This window comes from Bubalus kerabau, chromosome 2 (genome assembly GCF_029407905.1).
Source record: "Bubalus kerabau isolate K-KA32 ecotype Philippines breed swamp buffalo chromosome 2, PCC_UOA_SB_1v2, whole genome shotgun sequence".
In the NCBI taxonomy this organism is placed as follows: domain Eukaryota; kingdom Metazoa; phylum Chordata; class Mammalia; order Artiodactyla; family Bovidae; genus Bubalus; species Bubalus kerabau.
In genome coordinates this window covers 5373319-5391400 of record NC_073625.1, presented here as the reverse complement: position 1 = coordinate 5391400, position 18082 = coordinate 5373319, and the positions used below count along the sequence as shown (strand labels likewise).

The window sequence follows — 18082 nt, the reverse complement described above, 5'->3', positions numbered from 1 at the left end:
GTCTTAGTGAGTATGAGGGAAGGCACTGGACGTTCTCAGCGGCAGCCCTTCCAGGCCTTCTCTGCCTCTGCCCTCCTCCCCCCAGAAAAGGGCATCTGGCCTGTTCTCCATGCTGTGGAAGCTCCCAGGGGCGGGCTTTGCCTGGGGGAGGCCTTTGGGTATCAGTGCGGCCCAGGACAGGGCAAGGAAGCTCCCCTGACTCAGGGCTGAAGTCCAGGAAGCCGCAAGCCACCAGGGCTGCACGTGGCAAGCTGCAGCTTCCAATAAGCAAATGACTGTAAGTTAATTCACACCCGTTGGAAGGAACATTACACTGCTATCAAAAATCATCTTTTCAAAGGTGATTTAATGACATGGCTAAATATCCACAATGCTGAATTTAGTATCTCCTTTAAAAAAAAGGAGATCAGAAAAAAATGGAATACACACATATATGCATTGAAAAAAAGCAGAATAAAAAAAGTCAAAATATTCATAGGTCTTATATCTGGGACATAAGATTCACTGTGATTTATCTCTTCTTTTTTGATAAATTTCAGTACTTTCCAAATCATCTGCAGTGAGCTGATGTTGCTTCAATTATTATTTTTTAGGTTCTCATTAATTATCTATTTTATTCAAAGTATCAATAGTGTATAGAGGTCCATCCCAGTCTCCCAATTCATCCCAGCTTTCTGCCCTTGGTGTCCATACGTTTGTTCTCTATGTCTGTGTCTCTATTTCTACCTTGCACATAAGATCATCTGTACCATTTTTCTGCATTCCACATGTAAGCGTTAATATACAATATATGCTTTTCTCTTTCTGTTTTTCATTCTGAATGACAGTCTCTAGATCCATCCATGTCTCCACAAATGACCTAAACAATTTAATTCCTTTTTATGGCTGAGTAATATTCCATTATATACATGGACCACATCTTCTTTATCCATTCACCTGTCGATGGACATTTAGGCTGCTTCCATGTCCTGGCTATTGTAAACAGTGCTGCGATGAACGCTGGGGTGTATATATCTGTTTGAATCATGGACATCAATGTGGCAAACAACAAATGCTGGAGAGGGTGTGGAGAAAAGGGAACCCTCCTACACTGTCAGTGAAAGTTGCTCAGCCACGTCTGACTTTTTGTGACCCCATGGACTATATATAGTCCATGGAATTCTCCAGGCCAGAATACTGGAGTAGGTAGCTGTTCCCTTCTCCAGGGGATCTTCCCAACCCAGGGATTGAACCCAGGTCCCCTGCATTGCAGGCAGATTCTTTACCAACTGAGCCACCAGGGAAGCCCAAGAATACTGGAGTGGGTAGTCTATCCCTTCTCCAGCAGATCTTTCCGACCCAGGAAGCAAACGGGGGTCTCTTGCATTGCAGGCGGAGTCTTTACCAGCTGAGCCACAGTGGGCATGTAGATTGCTGCAGCCATCATGGAGAACAGTCTGGAGGTTCCTTAAAAAACTAAAAATAGAGCTACCATATAATCCAGCAATCCCACTCCTGGACATACTCTGGAGAAGACCATAATTCAAAAAGACAAATGCTTTGAATATTTTTTTTTAATGTAGGGTTTTTTTGGTTTTGCCCTTCAAAGGAAAGTGGCTTTTCTCTAACAGGAAGGTTTTCAGACTGTAAGGTGAGTCTCAGAAACGAGCTGCCGACATGGTGATTCCTGCAGTTACTTCTCAACGGACTCCTAAAGACTCCCACTACCAGCATCGCCTCGCTGCTCCCACGTTCCCTTCTGTGGCCCCCTAGGTGCTCCCTGCGCCTGCCTGCCCTGACCTCTTGATGATATACAGTCTCAATATAACAGCCATCTTGGACCTACGGAAACCCAACTTCTGCCCTGAACACCCGACACCTTCCCATCAGACCTGCAGTAAGAACAGGGGCCCGGACAGAGTCCCTGGGCCTGTCTCATTCCTTGTCCCGTCTTACGCATTTTGTTCACAACTGGCTTCCTCCTGGGTCCTCGAACATACTGGGGAATGGCCCACCGGAGGGCCTTTGTACCAGCCCTTCCTTCTGCCTGGAGCCTTTCCTTCCTGCCTTCTTTATTCAGATGTCACCATGTAAAGCCTGAAGCCTGCCCTGACCACTTCATCGCAAACTGCAATCCCCCACCCCGTGCCCCCCACAACAGTCCTATTCCCTTTCCCTGTTCAGTCTCCTTATTTGTCCTTTTAATTACCTTTCTCCCCCGTAAGAAGGAAAATCCCCAGTGGGCAGGGATTTTAGGAATTCTTCACCCCAAACAGCACCTTAAACAAGTTTTTGTTGCTGATGGAGGCTCTGAGACAGAGGCTGAGTGCTGGGGTGGGCAGGCTCTGCTCCTGGTGGGAGACCTGTGTCAGCGCTGTGCTGGGGTGAGAGGGTGAGGGCACCTGGCCGGCAGGAAGACCCCAAACACGGGGACAAATCGGGCAGGGAAGAGGCGTGGTCCCATCAGAGGTTGGGCCTCTCGGGGCCTCTTTGAGAAGACAAAAGGAAGCTCCCTCTGCAGGAAAGTGCAGATGTATGCCCGCCGGGAGACGGAGAACAAGAAAAGTTCCCTAAATGCTCAGACCCTAGCTCAGGTGAACTTAATACAACTATGACAGCTGCAGATTCTGCCACAGACTGCTGTTCAGCTTAGGACAAAATCTAAATATTCTAGAGGCCATAAAGGAAAGCGTTTGGCAAGAGAGCAGCTCCTTGGAGACACGCCAAGGAATGTCCATCCTTCACCAGAGCAGCACCTTGGGGATGGTCATGTCAGACAAGCCAGGCAACTTCCTCTGTTTTCTAAGTTCTAGCTAGCAGTAAAGCAGCTTATGGGAGCGGGAGATGGGAGGGAGGGAAGGGGGGAGGAGGGGAGGGAGGGGGCAGATGAAGTTTTCGTTTTCAACTAGACGTCTTAGGAGTGCAGTGCGACCAACCACATGAACTAAGTTGCTCCATCTTCCAGGTAACGACTGGGTTTTTGGTTAAACTAGGTTTGGGACAACTAGTTTCCTAGAGTCTCCATACAATATGAGAACCTTCACAAAAAGTTACCTTCTTCGGAAAGAAAAGAAAGAGTAGATTTTTAAAAACAGCAACATATGCTCACTGAACACATTTGGAAAGTTATCAAATCTGCAAAGAAGAAAATACAAATTATCATTAATCCATGTCCCAGAGATACACCCTGTTAATGCTTTATTTTTTCCTCTTCCTTTTTATGCATTTATATGTATATTTTTATTACAGATCATAGACCATCTCAATTTTCTCATCTTGTTTTTCATTTAAACTTAACATTGTGGATATTTCCCCATATCATGAAAAAAATTGCTTTCCCTGTGGCATAATGTTCCTTTCTATAGAACTAAAGAACCTCTTGAAGGTGAGAGAAGAGAGTGGAAGGGCTGGCTTAAAGCTCAACATTCAGAAAACTAAGATCATGGCATCCGGTCCCATCACTTCATAGCAAACAGATGGGGAAACAATGGAAACAGTGACAGACTTTATTTTCTTGGGCTCCAAAATCACTGCAGACAGTGACTGTAGCCATGAAATTAAAAGATGCTTACTCCTTGGAAGAAAAGCCATCACAAACCTAGACAGAGCATTTAGAAACAGAAAAATCACTTTGCCAACAAAGGTCCGTCTAGTCAAAGCTATGGTTTTTCCAGTAGTCATGTATGGGTGTGAGAGTTGGACCATAAAGAAGGCTGAGTGCCGAAGAATGGATGCTTTCCAACTGTGGTGTTGGAGAAGAATCTTGAGAGTCCCTTGGACTGCAACAAGATCCAACCAGTCCATCCTAAAGGAAATCAATCCTGAATATTCACTGGAAGGACTAATGCTGAAGCTGAAGCTCCAATCCTTTGGCCACCTGATGTGAAGAGCCGACTCACTGGAAAAGACCTTGATGCTGGGAAAGATTGAGGGTAGGAGGAGAAGGGGATGACAGAGGACGAGACGGTTGGATGGCATCACTGACTCGATGGTCATGAGTTTGAGAAATCTCCGGGAGATGGTGAAGGACAGGGAAGCGTGGCGTGCTGCAGCCCATAGGGTTGCAAAGAGTTGGACAGGACTGAGCGACTGAACAACAACAATTACTCAGCCACAAAAAGGAATGACATTGGATCATTTGTAGAGAGGTATGCATGGACCTAGAGACTTACTTCATAGAGAGAACTAAGTCAGAAAGAGAAAAACAAATATCACATATTAATGCATACATGTGGAATCCAGAAAAAGTGGTACAGATGAACTTATGAGCAGGGCAGGAATAGAGGCACAGACATAGACGGGCATGTAGACAGGGAGGGGGTGGAGAGGGTGGGACGAACTGAGAGAGCAGTGATGTATACACTCCCGTGTGTAAACAGACGGCTCGTGGGAAGGTGCTGTGTAACACCGGGAGCTCAGCTCGCTGCTCCGTGATGGCCGAGAGGGGAGGGCTGGGGCGGGGGGCAGGCCGAGAGGGAGGGGACATATGTACACATACAGCTAACTCACTTGTGTACAGCAGAAACCAACATGACCTTGTGAAGCAACTGTACCCCAACACAAATGAAAAGACTGGAGGAGAAACCGCCACCTTCCCCCAAGGGCACGGCAGAGCCCCTGTCTGGTACCCAGCGCTGGACACAGAGGGGCCAAGATGTCTGTGAGGGAAGGGGCCAGACAGCCGTTTGGTGGTCTCCTCGTCTGTTCCCCTCTCTTTCCGTGACCGTACCAGGTCTCAGCCACTGTCCTGTGTAGTCCAGGAGACCGGGCCAGACTGGATGAACAGAAGGAAATTTACAGAAGCACCGTTACCTTCAATTACTGCAGCCACAATAAGTCAGAATAAGACCAGACTTGGGGCCAGCGAAATGGAAAACACCTGCCTAAAAGGTCCAGGTCTTGGCTGTGTAAGGGGACATGTTTGTGATTCCAGGCGGAGCGCTCCCGTATGACTACCTCTGGGGTCCACCTGTTCACCTGTGAGATCAAATAGGACTCTCCCGCAAGGTGAGCTCTGGTTGACCCCCAGGCAGAGCTAGACTCGCTCACATGCCCGCCACACATGTGCCAGGCACTGTTCAGGCAGGGGGGAAGATGGCACTGACCCGAACGCCCGAAACCTACGCCCCACACATGTTTCTATTGAAATGAGGTCAGTGTGGAGATGGAAGAAGTGTGGTCAGAGACAGTGGAGAGGACAGTGAGGTTCGCTGCACCACAGGGGTGAGAGAAGGCACAGCTGCGAAGGACGTTCATGAGAGCGGAGGAGCCAGGGCAGGGCTTCGGGGCCACCAAAGGCCAGATTCATGGACCTGTTGACACAGGACAGAGGCCAGCAGGCCGATCTCTGTGGAGAACCAAGAGCAAGTATTTCACGCTTCAGGGGCCACCCAGCCTCTGTCACGGCGACCCATGTCTGTGGTTGATTTCAGAAAATGGCCACAGATCATCAGCAGAAACGAACGAATGTGGCTGTTCCAATAAAACTTTATTTGTACGTCCAGGTGACTCACTGGGTCTGGCCCACCCGGCTGCAGCTTGCTGACCTCTAAATCAGGTCATTCATCAACCTGAACAAAGTGGTTTTGCTTCCGTCTGCAGGGGGGCTGGGGGAGAGGTGTCCGAAAGCGAGTGGGCCATGAGTAAGCCAGGCGGCTCCAGGGAGGTGGCTTCCACTAGGCAGGCTGACTGCCTTCTTCCCTCTTTAATCTTCTCTATTATTGCTCTTAATTACAGACATCAGACTCGCTCATTATCACCTGTGAAACATCGTGGTAATGACTCCCTCCCACTCCCCTTCCAGCCTGGCCCCCTGAGGCTACTACCCACATAGGATGTCTGGCGGGGTTCAAGGATGCGGGGGCCACGTGGTTAGAGGCTGGGGGTTGTCAGATGTCACGAAGGTCACAGCAGAGAGGCCTCCTTGACCGACAGCCCCGAAAGGGAAGGAGGACAAGGGAGGCAGCTAAAACCAATGCACTGCCCACCTGGAGACGCCTGGGGACACTGCCCACCTGGGGAGCTGGCCGAGAAACGCCGGTTCTGGAGTCACAGCTGGCCGGGGCTTTGTTAATAGGCTGACCTTACCCTGAGGAGTGGGCTGGGGAGCTGGGACCCAGACACTGGAGAGATGCAACTGCAAACCCAGTAATGGTCTTAGATGGCCTGATGAGAACTACCCTGCGTGGTCTTAGAGAGGTGGTCATTTTCCTGTACCTTGGGCAGACCACGCAGGGAATGCCAGGGTCGTTTTGGGGGGACTCACCCACTGCAGGACGGACACTGACTCAACAGAACATGGGGGTGGGGACCAGCACAGCAGGGAGACTGAGGATGGGGTGTGGAAGGAGATTCAGAAGCAGCACAGAGTCTGGAGCCAAATCCTGGGATGGATTCTCTGTACCCTGGGGAGGCAGAGCTAAGCCCACAGGTGAGCAGCAGACCCGTGGGCCTGGCGTGAAGAAGGACTTTCTAGCCATCCCTGCTATCCCCCTCCGAGATGATGCCACCTGCCATGAGGCGGCCCTCCCACGGAAGATGGGCTGCCCATGGGCAGGTCAACACCAAGGGCGGCACGGCCCCCAGAGTCTCTGCCAAACCTTGAGCTTCTGTGCAGCTATAATCTTTCAATTGCTTTGGAAAACATAGGAAACGGCCCGTCTGTTGAGGGTCTAAATGATTTTCTGAATGGAGAGAACTCAAACGTTACCAAAGGTTATCTGTTCATAGGTCACCAGGGTCGACGGTCCACAGAGATCTCTCCGTCTCTCAGGCACGGCGTCCCTGGTTGTCCAGTGGTTAGGAGTCCGCCTTGCAGTGCAGGGGACAAGGGTTCGATCCCTGGTTGGGGAAGATCCCCCATGCCACGGAGCAAGTAAGCCTGTGCATCACAACTACTGAGCCTGCGGCTCTGGAGCCCAGGAACCCCAGGTCCTGAGCCCACACGCCCCAGAGCCCGTGGTCCACAGCAAGAGAAACCCCCGCAGCGAGAAGCCTGAGCCACACAACTAGAGAGCGACCCCGCTCTCCGTAACTAGAGACAGTGGACGGGCAGCAAAGAAGAACCGGCACAGCCAGAAATACAGAGAAACCTCAGGCGAGAGCATCTGCAGCTCGGCCGGCTCAGCTGTGTCCGTGATTAGCAGCAGAGGGTTATTTCAGAAAGCCGCTGGCTTCAGGTGTGAAGCTAGATGGAGACAGCCCACAGGTGACAGCCAGCTGTCTTTCCTCTCTCCCAGCCTGGGTGTATTTATCTGTAAAAGGCAATCCTGTGTCCCTCACAAAACTGGAAGGAGTACCACATGGGGTGATGGATGCTGTAACAAGTTATTCCTGACCTATCTGCAGGAAAACACCAGCCGTTTGTTTGATTTGCCCGCTTGTAACCCACAATAGACAAATACCTGTATGAAATACAAGTCAGATGAGTTGCTAGGAAAATGACACACCCCTTGGATGTTACAGCAGTATCACGCAGCTCAGAGTTTCTCAATTCTGTGCCTCCCTTTTCAAAAAACATTTTATTGAAGGAGAGTCGATTTACAACGTTGCGTCAATTTCCGCGGCACAGCAAAGCGATGCAGTTAACATACGTACGCCTTGGTTTCCGCCTTCTCTTTCCTGTGGTTTATCAGGACATTGAGTGTAGCTTCCTGTGCTACATGGTCCGTTCCTCACTTCTGTACATGCCTATCATTCCCGTCAGGTAACAGCTCATTGCCTGGCTCTGGTCCACGAGCCACATTTTGTTTAATTCTACTCTAAAATATTGAAAAGTATTATTCTAAAGCAGCATCACTGTGGCGTGAAGACATTAAAAAAATCACAGTGATGAGACATCTGAAACCTCGATGAGAAGATACTGGTGTTTAGCAACTGAACAGACCCCTTTCTCTTCTGATAACCAGTCTAGGTTCAATGATCATTATTGGGTCAGCTGATGGAAATACCAAGGAAACCCTGCAATCACGAGGGGGGTCTGGGCTTCGGTCAGGGGCATGCCAGTCTTCCTGGACATTGATGCAGCGCCATTGTAATCTCACTTCAAATCCTTTCACAATCAAAGAGCCTGGATAGATTGAGTGTCTGATAAAACAGTTAAAAAGACACCCACATTACCAGGAACCACCATTTTCTAGGAAAAAAAAAAAGAAAGGGTTTTCCTTGTTGCTTTTCAATCTAAGTGATAACCTAGAAGCCTCTGAACACTGCCTGAGAACATGCCCAGACACAAGGGACTTTGTTTCTATAAAGCATTGAGGCAGCAGTTTGCAGGGAGTTAACTCAATAAAATAACACTTTCTACTTGGATAAACTGACCTAGATTCTCTGACTTTCATGCAGAAATGAAACCGGAGGGCCGCCATCTCGGGAGCCGCCTGTGAGAGCGAAGGGGTGGGAGACCCAGGGCTGGGGGCAGGTCCTGTGCGAAGAACGGCAAGAGGTTTCCTCCTCATCCTGCTTACAACTGTCATCCCCACTTTGTGAGTGGAAGGGATCTGTTCTCAGCTTTGAGGAAGGGCTCTCTAAGTTCAATGCCATCACTGTTGGAGGCTGGGCTGATAGAAGAGGCCCTCTTCTTTAAAATGATTTTATTTACTTATTACTTTTGTTTTGGGCTGTGCTGGACCGTCATTGCTTTGTCTGGTTTCAGAGACTGGGGACTCCTCTTTGGTTGCGGTGTGCAGGTTTCTCCCTGCTGAGACTTCTCTTTTTGTCCAGGAGCTCAAGCTTCAGGAGTCGAGGCTACCTGCTCCGGAGCACGGGCTCAGTATTGTGGTGCACGGGCATGGATGCCCCGTGGCCAGGATCCTCCCGGATCAGGGATCAAACTCACGTCCCCTGCATTGAGAGGCGGAATCTTAACCACTGCCCCATCAGGGAAGTCCAGGAAAGGCCCTCTTGATAAAGGAGCTCAGAAACACACACACCCCCCGACGGCCCTCTCATTCAGGGACATCTTTGTGCTTTGGCAGCACGAATGAATGAATGAATGAACGAAGAGCGCTACAGCCAAACAGCCCCCAAAGAGCCTCAGTGTCTACATCTGTGATACGGGATTATACACCTGCCACATAAAGGAACAAAATGACCATCAAATCGGTCCGTGTGCAGTGCTGGGATGCAGACTCTGACCAAGAGACTCTGGTCGCTCTGCACACTCATGTACATGCACACACACACACACAGTTCCAGCCCACTCAGAGCCTCATCAAATGCAAGACAAATCCTGACCTGCAGGGGCAGGCGATCTCAGGGGAAGAAGCACACACAGCTGGAATAACTGATGCGAGCCCACGCTCACAGGACTCAGCTTGGCGTGCGTGTAAAGCACTCGATGGTGCCTTCCAGATGCTGCTTCCTTTCAGCAGTGCTCTTTCACAGGCCTCTCTCCTTTCCACCGGGCCAAGCCACACACTCAACGCCCTCTGCCCCTGAGGATTTGGGGTCTCTTCCTGACTGCGGTCCAGGCCGCCCCTCCCGGCAGGCTGCAGAGTCAGCGCTTCCCTCTGGGGGCTCCTTGGGGAAGGCTTTGAGGAGTTTTCCCGGGAGTTTGGGAATGCAGTCTCTTTCTCAACTTCTCCAAACTGGATCTGCCATCGTGTTCAGGACAGCATGGGTTTATTTTCTTTTTCAATTCAACATGTCACTGGAAAACTCCCCAACTTTCTTTCTCTAGGGCTCCTAAAGTTCTTGTTTTATGGTAATGCTCTTTCTCTCCCAGCAGCCCCCCAAACACCCGCCTCACGCCTCCATGCACCCATCAGTTTCTGAGACATCGTTTCTTCCCGAAACACCCAGCCATATTTGCTCAGAAGAACAACTCATCTGCATTTTATTTTTCACTAAGCAAGGAAGCCTGACAGTTCAGAGGGTAAAGAATCCGCCTGCCATGCAGGGGACACAGGAGATGCGGGTTTGATCCCTGGGTCAGGAAGATCCCCTGGAAATGGAAGAAACGGCCACCCACTTCAGTCTTCTGGCCTGAAAACTCCCATGGACAGAGAAGCCTGGGGCGCGACAGTGCTTTGGGTCTCCAAAGGGTCGGACATGACTACACATACGCATCAAGCTGAATTCCCCACACCGGCCAGAGCCCAGAGGTTAAAAAAAAACCACCAAACTTTGACTGTTTTTGTTTTGAAATCTCAAATGTTATTTAGCTTTGCACCCTGCTTTGTGCGGAAGGGCTTGACTTGGAACATTTTTTCGTCCTGTAAATGTCTCAGTTCCACTCTGTCTTTTCCCTGGGCTGTGCAATCAGCCGGCTGTGTGGCTGGAAGGAACCAGCATCACCTCCCATCTGAGCTCTGGGGTGGACGAGGCTGGGTCTGTAAGTGCCCCGGGCATTTACACTGCAGAATTCCTTATTCCGGGAACGCGCACGCGAGCGTCCTGCCAGAGACCCGGCCTCCACAGTCACGGCCACAGGCCTGCAGAAAAGCCACGGATGCTCTGAAGGGAGAGGGGATGCTTCTCTGCATCTCCGCCCACCCCAACACTCGGGTGAATGAGCAGGTAGGAAAGAAAGGACGCTTGTGTGCGGTGGGGGGAGGCTGGACGGGGGCCCTGGGCCCCCACCTCCCTTCCGAGGAGCCTCCTGCCTTAAGTGACCCTGGGCGGGCTTCCCCGGTGCCCTCCACGCTTGAAGCACTTGTACATACGGTGCGTTTCCTTGCCCGGCAACCCAGCGAGAGCAAAACTCCTACCCTCTCCCCTTACAACCGGGACGCGGACGCACGGGAGCTTGCGGGCCCCAGGTCCAACCACGCTGCCCTCAGCGGATGGGGGACCCTTCTGTCGCCCCAACCGCCCACAGCCAAGCCCACGCTCGGCCATTTCTTCCACGCTCCTGGCCGGCACACAGAAGAGGTTTAGGCTTCCGGGGGGCAGCGGGGCCTCCCGAAGGGGGGTTTAGGCTTCCGGGGGGCAGCGGGGCCTCCCGAAGGGGGGTTTAGGCTTCTGGGGGACAGCGGGGCCTCCCGAAGCGGGGTCTCTGCAGGACTAACTGGGCACAAGCCCGCCCCCCGGCCCCTGCCCTGGGGCAGAGGCAGGAACTGCTCCAAGTTTCCGCGCACCAGCTGGCCCTGCGTTCATCTGTCCGTTTAGTTAAAACAACCATCTCTTGGTGCTAATCCCAAAGCCAACACGGAAGGACTACACATAAAACACAAATCGAAGCACAGTAAATGTGTTCGTTTACATTTATTTATTTTTAATATATTTTGGCCATGCCACACAGCTTGTCGAGTTTTAGTTCCCTGACCAGGGATAGAACCTGGGCCCTCGGCACAGAGACAGCAGAGTCCTAACCACTGGACTGCCAGGGAATTCCCCTGTAATGATTTATTTGAAAAGAAATATGGTCTCTGGGCCTCCCTGGTCGCGCAGTGGTAAAGAATCCTCCTGCCAGTGCAGGAGACGTAGGTTCAATCCCTGGTCTGGGAAGATCCCACAAGCCGTGGAGTGACAAAGCCCGTGTGGCCACAACTACCGAAGCCTCTGTGCTCTAGAGCCCGTGCTCTGCAACAAGAGAAGCCACCACTGTGAGAAGCCCATGCCCCACAGCTAGTCCCTGTTCTCTGCAGCTAGAGAAAACCCTGCACAGAAAAAAAAAAAAAAAAGGCCTCTGGCAAGAAAACGTCATCACCCAAGCCGCTGTGTTCAGTAAACAGTGAGCCAGGTGGACCCAGGAAAGCCGCCACTGGGGGTTGCTGACACCCCCATGCTGAGTGGAAGGGTGAGGGTGGCATTTCTGCAGGAGCTGTGAAGCAGGGACCTTCTCTGCTTTTACTTCTGGTTTGAATATAAAAGTAGGCTCAGCTCAGTTCAGTCGTGCTGTCGTGTCTGACTCTGTGACTCCATGGACTGCAGCACGCCAGGCTTCCGTGTCCATCACCAACTCCCAGAGCTTGCTCAAACTCAGGTTGGTCGAATCACTTAAGTAAGCTTAAGACCCTTAAAAAACAAAAACTAGAGTCACCGAAAGATCCAGCAGTCCCACTCCTGGGCGTGTATCCAGGAAAGACAAAAACTCTAATAAGAACAGACACACGCACCGCGGTGTTCACAGCAGCCAGAGCGCGAGAGCTACCTGAATGCCCACCGATGGATGAGTGGGTGAAGATGTGGCACACCAGCAACGGGCTACTCCTCAGCTGTTAAAAAGCATGAAATACGGTAATTCACAGCAACCTGGAGGGACCTACAGAGTATCGTACTAAGTGAAGTAGGTCAGACGGAGACAGATACCACGTGATACTGCTTATACGTGGATTCTAAAAAATGATACAAATAAACTTATTTACCAAACAGAAACAGACTCACAGAAACAGAACACAGGCTTATGGTTACCAAAGGAAATGTAGGGAGGGATAAATTGGAAATCTGGCATTAAAATATACACATTACACTACTATCTATAAATTAGATCTGCAACATGGATCTGCTGTATAACACAGGGAACTATCTGCCATATCTTATAATAACCTGCAATGAAATGAGTCTATATAAGTATATACATATATAAGTGAATCACTTTGCTGTACCTGAAACACTATAGATCAACCATACTTCAATTTCAAAACGAAGAGAGAAAAAAAACCAAGTTTAAGAATCCTGAGTCCTCCTCGGATTCAGAAAAGATAACTGAAGACCCAGTATCAATAACAGCACTGCCGATAAAGACGAACAGTTTTGAGTTGTGTAATTATGATGAACCCCGTACACAGAACCAGAGCACTGCACGCAGGTTCCCCCTCAGCCTTCTCAATCTTCAAGGTAAGTTACTATTTTACTCATAGTTTGCACATGCTCAGATTTCATGGCCAGCAGATAGTGAAGTTGGCTTTCCACTTCACAGGGACTGAATCTAGCTTTCTGATGACTGGTTATGAAAGGGTACGCTGAATCATGAATACTGTAAGAAGTTAGAGCTGAGATGAATGAAACATAATCTGGGGGTTTCTTCAAGCGGCACATGGTGAAAGCATTTTTTCAATTAGGATCAATGGGAGACATGAGGAAGGACCTAACTTTGCTTCCATGGAGGAATTCTGAGAAGCCCCAGAAGAGCACTGAAGACTCAGTGCATCCATGTCAGCACCGGGAGAGAGGAAGCCAGGGTTTAAGATCAATTCCGAAGAGGTGAAGTGCTAGGAAGTAAGGCGTTCCATTTTGCCCAGGAGTTTGCATTTCTTTAAATCATGCTCTCAATTACATAACTTAATAAATTTCAAATTAGTTTCTGCTTTTAACTCAAACTTTGTCAATAGTTTTCTTATTCATTTAGAAGTGTCTACTAGAGTCCGACGGGTTACCTTTTGCTCCTTCTAGCAGATTATTTTATGATTTCTATCAATGATTGAGCAGAATTGAACCAACAAAGTAGAAACCTAGATATATCATTTGCAAAGGAAGTACTTGCTTTATTTGCTGGCATATAAAATGCAATCACCCCTCTTCTGACTCACCAATAAAACATATCCAAACACTGCCCTGCATTCCATGTCCTTCTACTTACAGAAAATCAAAAGCACAAGATGTAAAACAAAAAAGTATTCTACTCTTTTGTGAAATCACAAGCCTCAAGCCAGGCAGCACATTAGGGATTGAGTTTGGTCCATTATCTTCATGTTTCAGAGGTACTTTAGTACTATTAAACTCTTTCTGTTATTTCCTGATACCAGTGTAACTATTTAACCTTGAGGGATTTCTTATTTAAGGTTAGTAACTGCAGCCATGAAATTAAAAGATGCTTGCTCCTTGGAAGAAAAGTTATGACCAACCTAGACCGCATATTAAAAAGCAGAGACATTACTTTGCCAACAAAGGTCCATCTAGTCAAAGCTATGGTTTTTCCAGTGGTCATGTATGGATGTGAGAGTTGGACTGTGAAGACAGCTGAGCACCAAAGAATGGATGCTTTTGAACTGTGGTGTTGGAGAAGACTCTTGAGAGTCCCTTGGACTGCAAGGAGATCCAACCAGTCCATCCTAAAGGAAGTGAGTCCTGAATGCTCATTGGAAGGACTGATGCTGAAACTGAAACTCCAATACTTTGGCCACCTGATGTGAAGAACTGACTCACTGGAAAAGACCCTGATGCTGGGAAAGATTGAAGCCAGGAGGAGAAGGGGATGACAGAGGATGAGATGGCTGGATGGCATCACCAACTCAATGGACATGAGTTTGAGTGAACTCCAGGAGTTGATGGTGGACAGGGAGGCCTGGCGTGCTGCAGTCCATAGAGTCGCAAAGAATCAGACACAACTGAGTGACTGAACTGAAAACAACTATATATCTAGAACTTGATACATTTGTTGAGTTGTGGTCTAGAGCATATTATTTTTACATAAACATAATAATGTTCCCCCTATAAAACTACAATTATGTTCAATATAAATATATACAGAGCTTTTTGTGAGTGTACATTGACATGACCTTGAAAATCAGTGCATTAGATTTAAAAGTGGAGGTAACCTCGGTGGTACTTTTAGCAAGTGTTATGCTTTAGAAAAGGCAGAGGAACCAGAGATCAAATTGCCAACATCCGCTGGATCATGGAAAAAGCAAGAGAGTTCCAGAAAGGCATCTATTTCTGCTTTATTGATTATGCCAAAGCCTTTGACTGTGTGGATCACAATAAACTGTGGAAAATTCTGAAAGAGATGGGAATACCAGACCACTTGATCTGCCTCTTGAGAAATTTGTATGCAGGTCAGGAAGCAACAGTTAGAACTGGACATGGAACAACAGACTGGTTCCAAATAGGAAAAGGAGTTCATCAAGGCTGTATATTGTCACCCTGTTTATTTAACTTATATGCAGAGTACATCATGAGAAACACTGGACTGGAAGAAACACAAGCTGGAATCAAGACTGCCGGGAGAAATATCAATAACCTCAGATATGCAGATGACACCACCCTTATGGCAGAAAGTGAAGAGGAACTCAAAAGCCTCTTGATGAAAGTGAAAGAGGAGAGTGAAAAAGTTGGCTTAAAGCTCAACATTCAGAAAATGAAGATTATGGCATGGGGTCCCATCACTTCATGGGAACTAGATGGGGAAACAGTGGAAACAGTGTCAGACTTTATTTTTCTGGGCTCCAAAATCACTGCAGATGGTGACTGAGGCCATGAAATTAAAAGACGCTTACTCCTTGGAAGGAAAGTTATGTCCAACCTAGTAAGCATATTCAAAAGCAGAGACATTACTTTGCCAACAAAGGTCCGTCTAGTCAAGGCTATGGTTTTTCCTGTGGTCATGTATGGATGTGAGAGTTGGACTGTGAAGAAGGCTGAGCGCCAAAGAATTGATGCTTTTGAACTGTGGTGTTGGAGAAGACTCTTGAGAATCCCTTGGACTGCAAGGAGATCCAACCAGTCCATTCTGAAGGAGATCAGCCCTGGGATTTCTTTGGAAGGAATGATGCCAAAGCTGAAACTCCAGTCCTTTGGGCACCTCATGTGAAGAGTTGACTCATTGGAAAAGACTCTGATGCTGGGAGGGATTGGTGGCAAGAGGAGAAGGGGACAACAGAGGATGAGATGGCTGGATGGCATCACTGACTCGATGGACGTGAGTCTCAGTGAACTCCGGGAGTTGGTGATGGACAGGGAGGCCTGGCGTGCTGCGATTTATGGGGTTGCAAAGAGTCGGACACGACTGAACAACTGATCTGATCTGATGCTTTCATACGGAGAAGGCAATGGCACCCCACTCCAGCACTCTTGCCTGGAAAATCCCATGGACAGAGGAGCCTGGTGGGCTGCAGTCCATGGGGTCGCTAAGAGTCAGACACGACTGAGCGACTTCACTTTCACTTTTCACTTTCGTGCATTGGAGAAGGAAATGGCAACCCACTCCAGTGTTCTTGCCTGGAGAATCCCAGGGACGGGGGAGCCTGGTGGGCTGCCGTCTATTGGGTTGCACAGAGTTGGACACGACTGAAGCGACTTAGCAGCAGCAGCAGCATGCTTTCATAAAGAATCTCTTTGAATCCTCTAACACTGGTCAACTCGTTAGCGGCACTGGTGGGAACGCCGGTCCTATACGATAGGCAGTCGCCATGACCTCAGTACTGACTGCCACCTAGCGTCAGCATGCCAGAATTGCAAGCATAGACCTCTGGCGGGCCCAGGGCTAGACATGGAGACGCTGGCCTTGAAAGTGAACTCTAAATGTCCTGGAGAGTAAAGCCTCTCTTTGCAAAATACTTAATCACATTCCCCGGGAGGAATTCCCTCATCTTTTGTGGCTCAGTGCCTTGGCCACTTGCCACCAGGAATGAAGGTAAATTCTCACTCTGGAGACAGTTATGGGAAGCCTCTTCGGGCTCCAGCCATTTGGACCATGTTCTTAATTATCTGAGAGCTGGATCTTTAGCTCTTCTTCCTGGATCTTAGCCCAGCAGCATCTACTAACCAAATCAGTTGGTCAAGTGTATTCACATAATATATGGCCGTTTTCAAACATACGTTGCTCTTGGGAGGCAAAGTGCTACAAACATAAAATACATTGTCACCAGAGCTACCACCAAGAGCCTCTAAGCACTCCTGCCTCTTTCGCTTTAGGGAAACTGTATCATAAATAGAAGACGCTTCTTTTAAAATAAAAAATACTATTTGTTTTTAAACAGCACCTCTCTCCTCATTACTCACCCCACCTCCCCGCCTCTGCTGTTAACGACATCTGATCTCACATTTAACCAGGAAGAAAATGTAGCCACATGATTTAAAAAGCATGTGTTTATGACTTGCCATGTTTAAGCACTGCTGAATAAATGTATATTGAAAACATATTTCAAGTGAGAAGCCATAATAAGGGGTTCGGAGATATTCACTATTACTCTACTAATTCATAGCACACCATAATTATGGAATATGTAGACTTTCTGGATGTAAATTACAATCCACGACTCGGTAAGAGCCCTTTGCTGCTCTCCCCTCCGTATGACATTATACTCTCCAGGCAAATTGACACAAAATAGAATAAATTATGTCAAAAAGCTATATAGAACCATTATTTCAGCCTTAAACATTTCATTAAACCTAAACAGCTCAAAATCTCCCCTTCCCCACTCCTACCTCCCAGTCTGTGTTGAATTTAAGCCTAAAGATCTTGAACAACATAGCTTTTCACATATTTCTGGATGGGAAGATTATTACCAACAGAACTAAATCCAGATTTTTGCTTTGGTCCCTTCGGCAAGACCCTGGGCCAAATGACACCGAGCTCATCTCTGCTTTCCCGAATTGCGACCTGGCAGAAAAGATTCCTTGCATGCAGTTTTTATAATCCATGGGTTAAGAAAGTGGTTTTCTGTTTTTAAAGTGTCTGTATCTTTTCCTTTTCTTATAAAAGTCTATAAAAATAGAAAACAGACAACTGAGTGCCTCTGGTTGAATTAGGGATAGATGGGGGACTTTCCTACAAGGAGCCTTGGGGTTTCTCTGTAAAATCCTCCAGAAAACACGGTGGAAAGTTCCTGAACTTAAAGGGCTCTGTGCAGCGACTCAGGACCATGATGTCACGGCGTTCAGGTTTCCAGATTCCAATGGGAGACGGAGCAGGCAACTGTTGGTCCCCCATGTATATCTCACACATATCCCCTAGGTCTTGACTTCTCCAGTGCATTCCAACCAGAGTTCCAGCCACCAACACTTGGGTCTCTGCTTGTCAGCTTTCCCTGGGCCTGGAGTGCCTGTGTACGCAGCTCCTGGGAGTTAAGTTCCCTCGGGGCAGCCCTTGACCACAACCCCACCTTGTTAGGGGCGGCCTCTGAGGCTCAGGTTTCCAACCACAGCCGCCAGCCTGGATCCCGCGGCCCTGAAGACACACTCGATGCTGTTTCCTTCTTCCCCACCTCCCTCCACTTCCCACCAGTGTTTCCAGGGATTATCTAAGAAAATCAAACAGAAAACCTATAAGCTCTCAAATCAGGGCCTGCCCCTCAAGAGACGCACGTCAGGATCTCTGCACAAACTAAAACTTGAACAAAAGCCTGGTGAGATCCCGAATCCGGGAGGGAGCACTTGCTGTCCCTCAACTTTCACCCATCCGTTCTTTCCCGCGCGTGGCGGCATCAGGGACAAGCTGTCT

General features: G+C 48.5%; 1 protein-coding gene and 1 long non-coding RNA gene across 8 annotated transcripts in view; both read right to left on the bottom strand.

Annotated features, from left to right (window-relative positions):
* Positions 1-18082, bottom strand: part of RARB (retinoic acid receptor beta) — a 184511-nt gene that overhangs the window by 48732 nt on the left and 117697 nt on the right. The gene's annotated exons all lie outside the window — the stretch shown is intronic.
* On the bottom strand, positions 5171-7421 carry LOC129642947 (uncharacterized). 2 transcript variants are annotated; one of them, XR_008709955.1, is made up of 2 exons: positions 6689-7421; positions 5171-5738 (listed from the first exon to the last, which is right to left on the bottom strand). It is a non-coding gene; the product is annotated as an uncharacterized LOC129642947 (long non-coding RNA). The 2 variants fall into 2 exon arrangements; XR_008709954.1 differs by having other exon boundaries at positions 5171-5326.